Source organism: Mauremys mutica, unplaced genomic scaffold (assembly GCF_020497125.1).
Source record: "Mauremys mutica isolate MM-2020 ecotype Southern unplaced genomic scaffold, ASM2049712v1 Super-Scaffold_100099, whole genome shotgun sequence".
In the NCBI taxonomy this organism is placed as follows: domain Eukaryota; kingdom Metazoa; phylum Chordata; order Testudines; family Geoemydidae; genus Mauremys; species Mauremys mutica.
The window spans coordinates 1,148,516-1,156,637 of NW_025423266.1; the positions used below are offsets into that span (position 1 = coordinate 1,148,516).

Here is an 8,122-nt window from a genome sequence, read left to right on the forward strand (position 1 = left end):
AACTCAATTAAATTAAATAAAATGTAAGCTAATAAATTAAATTTTCATCATATTTTCCAAATTAATATTATTAGTACATCCTAAATCAGGCTACATGGGACAGAGAGTTGGAGTGCTAGGAGATGAGAGCACTGGCTAGGGAGTGCAGGCTCTGGGGTGGGGTTGGAATGAGAGGTTCAGGGTGCAGTAGAAAGCTCAACGTTAGGGCAGAGAATTGAGCTGTGATGGCTCTGGAACAAGAGAAATAAGGCATAAGAGAAAGATCAGGCTAGAGCAGAAAGTGGTTGGGGGGTGTGAAGAATTTGAGCTATAAAAAGAAAAAAAATCTTTCTTCTGCTCGCTGTCAGCAGAGTATCTAAGAACCAGATGAGAAATACCTCTCTCTTGGTACAACATCAACTCTGGTGGGTTTGGGCTGAGAAAGGAACTTATCTTTCCAACAGCTCCAACAAGACTGGATTAGGCAAACCCACAAACATCTCCCCCCACCAATTCAATGTGCCTGGCCTGGGACAGGGGCGGGGCTCCTCTCCTCTCCATTTGGGACATGGCGGGAAGAGAGATGTGACAGGGCTTTACGGGAAATCATTATTTGCCTGATTCATGTGCCAGTCCTAGTCCTTGTTGACCCAAACAAACCATTTGTCCTGCATGCTGATGCCAGTTTGGAGGGTCTGGGAGCACTCTCGTACCAGGAAGTGGAAGGTAAATGTAAATCTGTAGCCTTTCCCAGCTGAGGACTGTCTCATAGCGAAACTCACTATCCCATCCACCAGCTGCAGTTCTTGGCCTTAAAATGGGCCATCACTGAGAAATTTCGAGACTACTTGTCTGGTGCTCAGTTTCAGGTATGCACAGAGAACAATCCACTGATTTAGCTGGATGCAATAGGGCAGAGATGGGTGGCTACTTTTGCTAGCCATAACTTCAGCATTCAATACCAATGAGTTGGTATAATAGAGAGTGTGATTTATCAGGACCACCAATTCTTGGCTGGTGGGAGGATGTAGGCAGGGTCAGAATGAACTAAACCCTGCCATCTGTTGGTGATGTGTTATAAACGCCTTTTGTTGCTGATGTGCATGGTCACACCCACCCTGCATTGCATGATGGGGGTGCTTGTCCAAATTGTCATTTCCGCTGCTGTGGGCTCCCCAATCTCTTTGTTATTAGGGCAGGAGTAATAAAGTGTAGTTATCCTGATGATATGAATCAAGGACAGTAGAACAGTACTTAGCAGGTCATGATTTCGGGACTCACCCGAACCTACATATATCACGTTAGGCAAGGGACATGGGTACCAACGCATAGAGAATTAAGAGATTGAAACTGAGCATAGCATTACAGGTATCTTTTGAAGCCTCTAAATGCAGATTATATGCTTTTTTTCTCTCTTTAGTTTAAAGATAGAGCTATTTATGTTTCTACTATAAATTTAGTTCTATGCCACAGATCTAAAATTACTGACACATAGGTATAGATTTTAAACATACTTGGGATGGTGGGCTCTTATCTCGGTTGCAATGTGGAAGTTGTAAACAACTTAATAGTTAGATAAAATGCTCTTTTCCACTCAGACAGCAAGGAAATTTTACAGTTTGCACTGTGAGATACAAGCTGGGCTATGGCGCAGCGGAAGTGTGCTGGGCCCATAACCCAGAGGTCGATGGATCAAAACCATCCTCTGGAGGTGTGCGCTTGATCCTTTTCCCTCTGGGCCTTCCAGCGAGGCGGTGACTAGCACAGCACCGAGAGCCTAGGCCATGAGGCAAGAGGTGGCTGAGGCGGCGGCCTGCCAGGGAGCTGCCTGGGCTGAAGCAAGAGGCAGGCCTGTGCGTGTCGAGGGCCTCCTGTCCCGGAATGAGGCCGCACTGCTTCCTGATCCCGTTTTCCCACCCACACCGGCAGGCGGCTGCTGCGGGAGAACACGAGGGAGGCTCTGGGGGCGCTAGGCAGCGCTGTGTGTGTGGCTGTCAGGGGAAAGAGCCGAGGCTCCCGACTCGACTTGCCATTGACTCGCGTGGCTCTGCGCGCCGTCAGCCGGGGCGGGCCAGGCTGCGGACGTGACTCAAGCTTGGGCAGCATGGCCACGCTTTCCTGACGAGGCATGAGGCAGGCCAAGAGCTTTGCACAGGGTGCAGGGAAGTGGGAGGGAGGCGTCTTTGATCCGGCGTGTCTCCTCCGCTTCTCCCATGCCGCTTGGGTGGAGGCGGAAAGGGAGCGAAATGTTCCCGGCTGAAAGTTTTTGTGCTCGGCCTTGAGGATTAAGCCTGAGCCTCCGGCACGGCTGCTGGCAGATGGGTTTCTGAATGGCATCCAGCCTGCTCTTCGTGCCACCAGCTGAAAGCACTGAGGCCAAGGGGCAGCAAAATGGGACCTTTGAGGCTCCCCGCAGGCCTCAGGGGAAGCAGCATAGGCTTATCGCTGCTACGTCCCTGGGTGGGCTCAAACCACCATCCTTTCGGTTAACAGCCGAACGCGCTGACCCATTGCGCCACAGAGAGACAGACAGGCAAGGCTGGATTGAGCACAAAAGTCGGGAATCAGCTCAGGGTACAGTATAGCATATGCACGCAGTGGTAAGACAAGCAACAGCAAGGAACTGGACTGGTATGGAGTGAAAGTTCTGTGGGAAGGAACCAAAAAGAGCACTGGGGCTGTGGTACAGCGCTTGCATATGCTTTTTTTGGCCCCTTTTGCTGGAAGAGTTAGCAGGGTGAGATTGATAGTCACAGGTCAGTGGGTGGGTTGATGCAAATACTGGACTCTGGGACCGGAGCTGGGCTGGGGGAAGATGGTGGGGGGGTCACATCTTTTGTGGCACATGCACCACCTCAGCAACCAACCTTTACTACCTCACTCCACAACCCCCCACACAGAGCAGCCTGTTACCTCTCAGGACCAAAAGAAACCTTGAAAGAAATCCATCGGCATAAGCTTACGGCAAGCAACTGCAGCACTAACAACAATTCTAAGAGATTCGAGAATGCCTCTGTCTTTACACACCAGGGACAGCAGAAAGGACATCAGCAGCACCAGACAGACAACCAACCAACACCAATTTCTACCTGCCCCCAGATTTTGGCATTTGGAACCCATACCCCTTAATGGTGAGGACTTTCCAGGCCAGGGTGAAGCTTTCAGGCCTCAAATGCCAGGTACAGTTACTCTGTCCTTGATCCAAAATAAATGGGAAAATACACTGGATTACTCCTGCCCCAATAACAAAGAGACTGGGGATCCCACAGCAGCTGAAATGACCGTTTGGACAAGCACTCCCATCATGCAATCCGGGGTGGGTGTAACTATGCAAATGACATCACCCCAAAAGGCACATCACCAACAGATGGCAGGGGAGAGTTCATACTGACCCTGCTTCAACTAGATTGTGGCAAAGATTCAAAAACACTGACCGTTAAAACTCACCAAACGCCCGTCAATTCATCCTCATCGTCGTATCCGCTCCTTATACTCCGCTCCTGAACGTAGCCCTCACATGGACAACATAGCCTCCTAACTCAGTGTGCCTAAGGAGGGGTGAACCTGCCAGGTTGGAAACGGAGCAAGTCAAAACTCCTGTGCTGATCAGTAGTGGGATCGTGCCTCTGAATAGCCCCTGCAGCGTAGCCTGGGCAAGACAGTGAGACACGGCCTCTTTTTAGACAGACCCCCCCCGCAGAGCGGGGGATGGAAGCACCCACACGATGGGGATTCTGACTTGGGGGGAGAGACGCCCCCCCCTGCAACACGGATCTTGAAAAGAGGAACAGTGACACCCACACACCACAGAGCCTGGATGGGGGCAGCGGGAACCACACACGGGAGCTAGTTCATGGGGTGGGGGACACACCCATATGCTCCGTTGCACCATTCTTAATGAGAAGAACGGGGGCATCCGCACAACACGGATCCTTATCTGGCGGGGGGACACCCACCCACTCCACTATTAACCAGCAGGGACAGGGGCACCAGACACCCCCAGTAGCGTGGAGAACATCCACATCCACTGGATCCCTCATGGGGGGTAAGACAGAGGGGATTGTAATGGGGCCCAGCGCACCCACGCACCAGGGATTGTTAAGGGTTGAAGGGACAGGGACACCCACACACACTGAGATCACGTCCTTGGAGGAACGCAAACCCTCCACAGAAGGACCTGGTCTGTTCCATGATGGCAGCCCAGCCTTGGTGAGGCAAAGTCTCTTTTTATACAGACACGCCCCAGAGATCCTGACTAAGGGGAGAGAGACACCTACCCACCAGAGATCCTTAATGGTCTAGGGTGCACCCACACACCAGGGATTCTTATGGGTGGGAGGAATGGAGACAGCCAGACACACTGAGATCACTTCCTCCCAGGAGCCTGTTCCAGACAGGGAGACACAGTCCCCCTTTGCATATCTGCCAGACAACCTTCCTCCCACTCCCTCCACACAATGTTCTTATCTGGAGGTGAAGCCAGGGAAACCACATGGAGGATTCTTATCTGGGGAACTGGGGGGACCCACTTACCACCAGAGATTCTTAAGGGCAGGAGGAACAGGGACTCCCACCTCTGTAGCATAGGGGTGGGTCGCCAGCTGGGATCATCTGGGCATATTTCACCTCGTCAGCTTCCTGCCATTGCCTTGGGGGCCCCTTGTTCGCTGCCTCTGGCACCCAGTTTAGCCTCCTTCCTGAGGGCTGAAACGCTTTGATCTATCTAAGGTCTGTGGGATCAATACGTGTCATGGTGTAATTCTGTGTTATTCGGGGGTCAGACTAGCTGAGCTAATGGCCCCTTCTGCCCTTAAACGCCATGAAAACATTTCCCTGGTTTCTTCTTGCGCCTGACAGACACCACGGTGAGAGGCCCAAGAGAAGATCCTGGACACAGCGCTCTGGCTCTTACTTTACTTGGGGACGTCAGCGCTTTCCTAGCAAAGCTGCTGCTAAAGCGCTGGATTTGGGGAATGGTTCAGCTCCGATTCAGAGATCTGCCTGCGGGGTGTGAACCTGCCACGAGGAGCGGGAAACGCAACCAGCAACGGGAGGCGTTGGCTGAGCTCCAGGCTGCCCCCGTGTGGCCAAAGCTTAGAACTGAGCAGAGGAGTTTAAAGCTGGCGCTGGGAGGGACCTGAACACGGCACGAAGGCTCCTGCGCAGGGGTGGCTCTAGGCACCAGCTAAACAAGCAAGTGCCTAGGGTGGCAAAATATAGGGGGTGGCATAAGGCTGGGGCCCCAGCTCATACCTGAAGCGGGATCCCGGGCTGGATCCTGACAGCCCGGGGGCGGTAACCAGCCTGTTCTGCCACCAGGTGCGGCGGGACAGGGAGCCGGCTAAGTGGGGAGCGTGTCCCCGCCGCTATCCTGCAGGCAGCGGCCACCCCTGACCCCTCAGGCCGGAGCCGGTAGCGCGGCCCTTCCCCGGCTGCAGAGCACGAACTGCTCCTCCTCAGCTTGTCCCCGCTGCTGTGATCCGAGGAGCGGCCCATCCTGTGCAGCCAGGGCAGGGCCGTGCTACCGGCTCCCGCTTAGGAACGTGGAGGGGGGGGGGCGCTGACCGTGGGAGAGCGGCGCAAACAAGCTGAGGAGGAGCGACCCGTCCTCTGCAGCTGGGGTAGATGGCAGCCCTGGTGCGAACAAGCCGAGGAGAAGCGGGGGGAGAGGGATGGCCCCTGACCACGGAAGAGCGACGGGACCCTGTAGCGTGGCCCTGCCGCTCCTCCTCAGCTTGTTCGCGCCACGGCTGCCATCCCCCCAGCGCCTCAGAGCGTCCTAAACTGCACTGCAGCTGCCTGGCTCCAGGAGGGGGGCGGCGCTCCGCCCCGCTCAGAGCCGCGTGGTCAGGGGGCGGGGCTGGGAGCTCCGGGCCGAGCGGCTCCTCCCCTTACCACGCGGCTCTGAGCGGGGAAGAGCTCAGCCCCCTCCGGAGCCATGCGGCTGCAGCGCTGGGCAGGGCCGCTTCTCAACGCGCGCGATGAGCCGGGGGTAAGCGGCCAGGGCCCGGGGGGTTGGCTAAGGGGACAGTCAGGGGATAGGGAGGGGGCAGAGGTTCTGTGGGGGGGGCGGTCGGGGACCAGGACCAGGGAAGGGGGGGTTGGATTGGGGGGGTCTCAGGGAGGTGGTTGTCAGGGCACAAGGAGCAGGATGGGTCAGGGATTCTAAAACTTCTCATCTCATTTCATTTGAAACCTTTAGCAGGGTTTTATTTGTTTGTTTGGTTTTGTTTTTCTGCTTCTTGGTGAAACAAGAACCAAAAAAGCCTCCCAGGTTTTCAATTTGTAGTTACCCCTCTACCCCGCCTCCTTTCTCTCCCTCTTTACCTTTTTCTCTCCCCGCCCCGAGAGGGAAAAGGAGGCGAGGAGAAGGAAAGGCCAAGAGAGGAAAAGCTCAATGAAAACCATTTTTAAAGACTTTAATTTAAGTGGAAAACAAAAGTTGAATGAAACAACATTTTTTTGCACATTTTTTCTTAAATGTTGTTTTGATTGAACAAAAAAATCACCCAGCTTTAGTTGTAACCACACAGGCTTCTGTATGCTCCTTGTGCCCAGCCTGAATGGCCCACTGGCCTGAGTTCAGTCTCATAGGGGCACCTGCTAAATATGGCTGGCTTACCTTAACCCTCAGCTTCTCACCCAGACTCTGTCCCAGTGCCTAGATATCTGGCTGAAACTATCACTGTTAGTGATGACATATTGTGACCCTTCTCAGGGAGCTGAGGGCTGTGAGTTTCCTTGTTGCCACCTTCCACTAGGAAGAGGGAGTTTTTCATTTGGCAGCTGGATGTTAGTGACCAAACTCACCCAGCCCGTCAGGCACTCAAGGACCCTCCTCTGGGCTACAGCAGCCACCCTAACCCCTGAGTTCCTTCAATGTGTCCCCCTCTGGGGTCCAGCCCGGATCACCAGATACTCAGAGAAATCCCAGATTCTCTCTGCCCAAAGCAATGGTATATCCCAGGTTACTAGTTTTACTGTGGACCACTGCTACTGTATCTCACACCGCACTTGAGTATAGTTATCAAACAAGCAGAAATTTATTTAACAACCGATAGAGATTTAAACAAACAAATGTGAGTGATGGAAACCAACTGTTACCAACTAAACAAAATCAGAAAATGCAACCTACACTTTTTAATAGTTACCTTTCCTATCTAAGTAGAGTCTCACCTCCCACTTCAGTCAATTTCACTGATTGCTAGTCCCTAGGCGCCACGGCCCTGCCTTTCATGAAGCACCACTGGTCATTAGGAATCTCCTTGGTGAATGGACCCAGAGTGTTTTTCTCCACCCTGTTATGAACTGAATCAGTCTTTTGTCTTTATTCACAGAAAGGACGATCTCCTCATTCTCATATTGTCCTTGTCACTTCCACAGGGGTTCGATGTCTATAATTTGTCTTTGATGGTTTTCCATTGGCTTTTCTGGGTTGGTGCAAAGGCTGACAATGGAGCAATACATCACATAACTGGCTAGCAAGGGAGAGGTGCCAATTCCCTCCCACTGGAATGGGCTGTTCCCAACAAGACCTATGATTGGGGTGACTCACTTTCACAACAATACCATATGGGCATAATTTTCCATGTACTTACATTACTCCTTAACCATGCCTCGGACACACCTCTCTCAGTTGTTCGGAGTATCAATAATTTACAAGCTTTCAGTAGAGATCTCACTGCTATGCTTCCTGGATAACTATCATAAAAGCAGTGTATTAGCTGTGGGGAGTTTGTCAGGTCTGACACAGGAGTTGCTTGTGAAGAACAGTGACCCCTTTGCCAATTGGCACCAATGAGCTTTTGTCACAGATGCACTGAGCTATACAGTCACCCCCTGATAGAACAGAAAGGCCAGCACAAAAAACAGAGAGAGGAACAATAAGATACTAAAATGACAATGGCTGGAACTCTCCATTTCTCTCAGTCTTTGCATTCATGGGCACTAAGAGCTGTAGCTACAGTTGAGGAACCAGGTGAGCGGACAGCTGGCTCAGCCCTCCATACGAGTAACTTTCTCACATATAGGGAGATGGGTCAAAATTGGAATTGATGTTAAGGCTGTGTCTACACTTCAAACACTGGAAATATTCTTCTGACAACCTAACACTGTTTACACTGGGGCTCAGGTCACATTAACT

The 8,122-nt window shown here is 52.3% G+C and overlaps 1 non-coding gene across 1 annotated transcript; it reads right to left on the minus strand.

Annotated features, from left to right (window-relative positions):
- Window positions 1–2,430: 2,430 nt before the first annotated feature.
- Window positions 2,431–2,506, minus strand: TRNAN-GUU. The gene has a single exon. It is a non-coding gene; the product is annotated as a tRNA-Asn (tRNA).
- Between the last annotated feature and the right edge of the window lie 5,616 nt (window positions 2,507–8,122).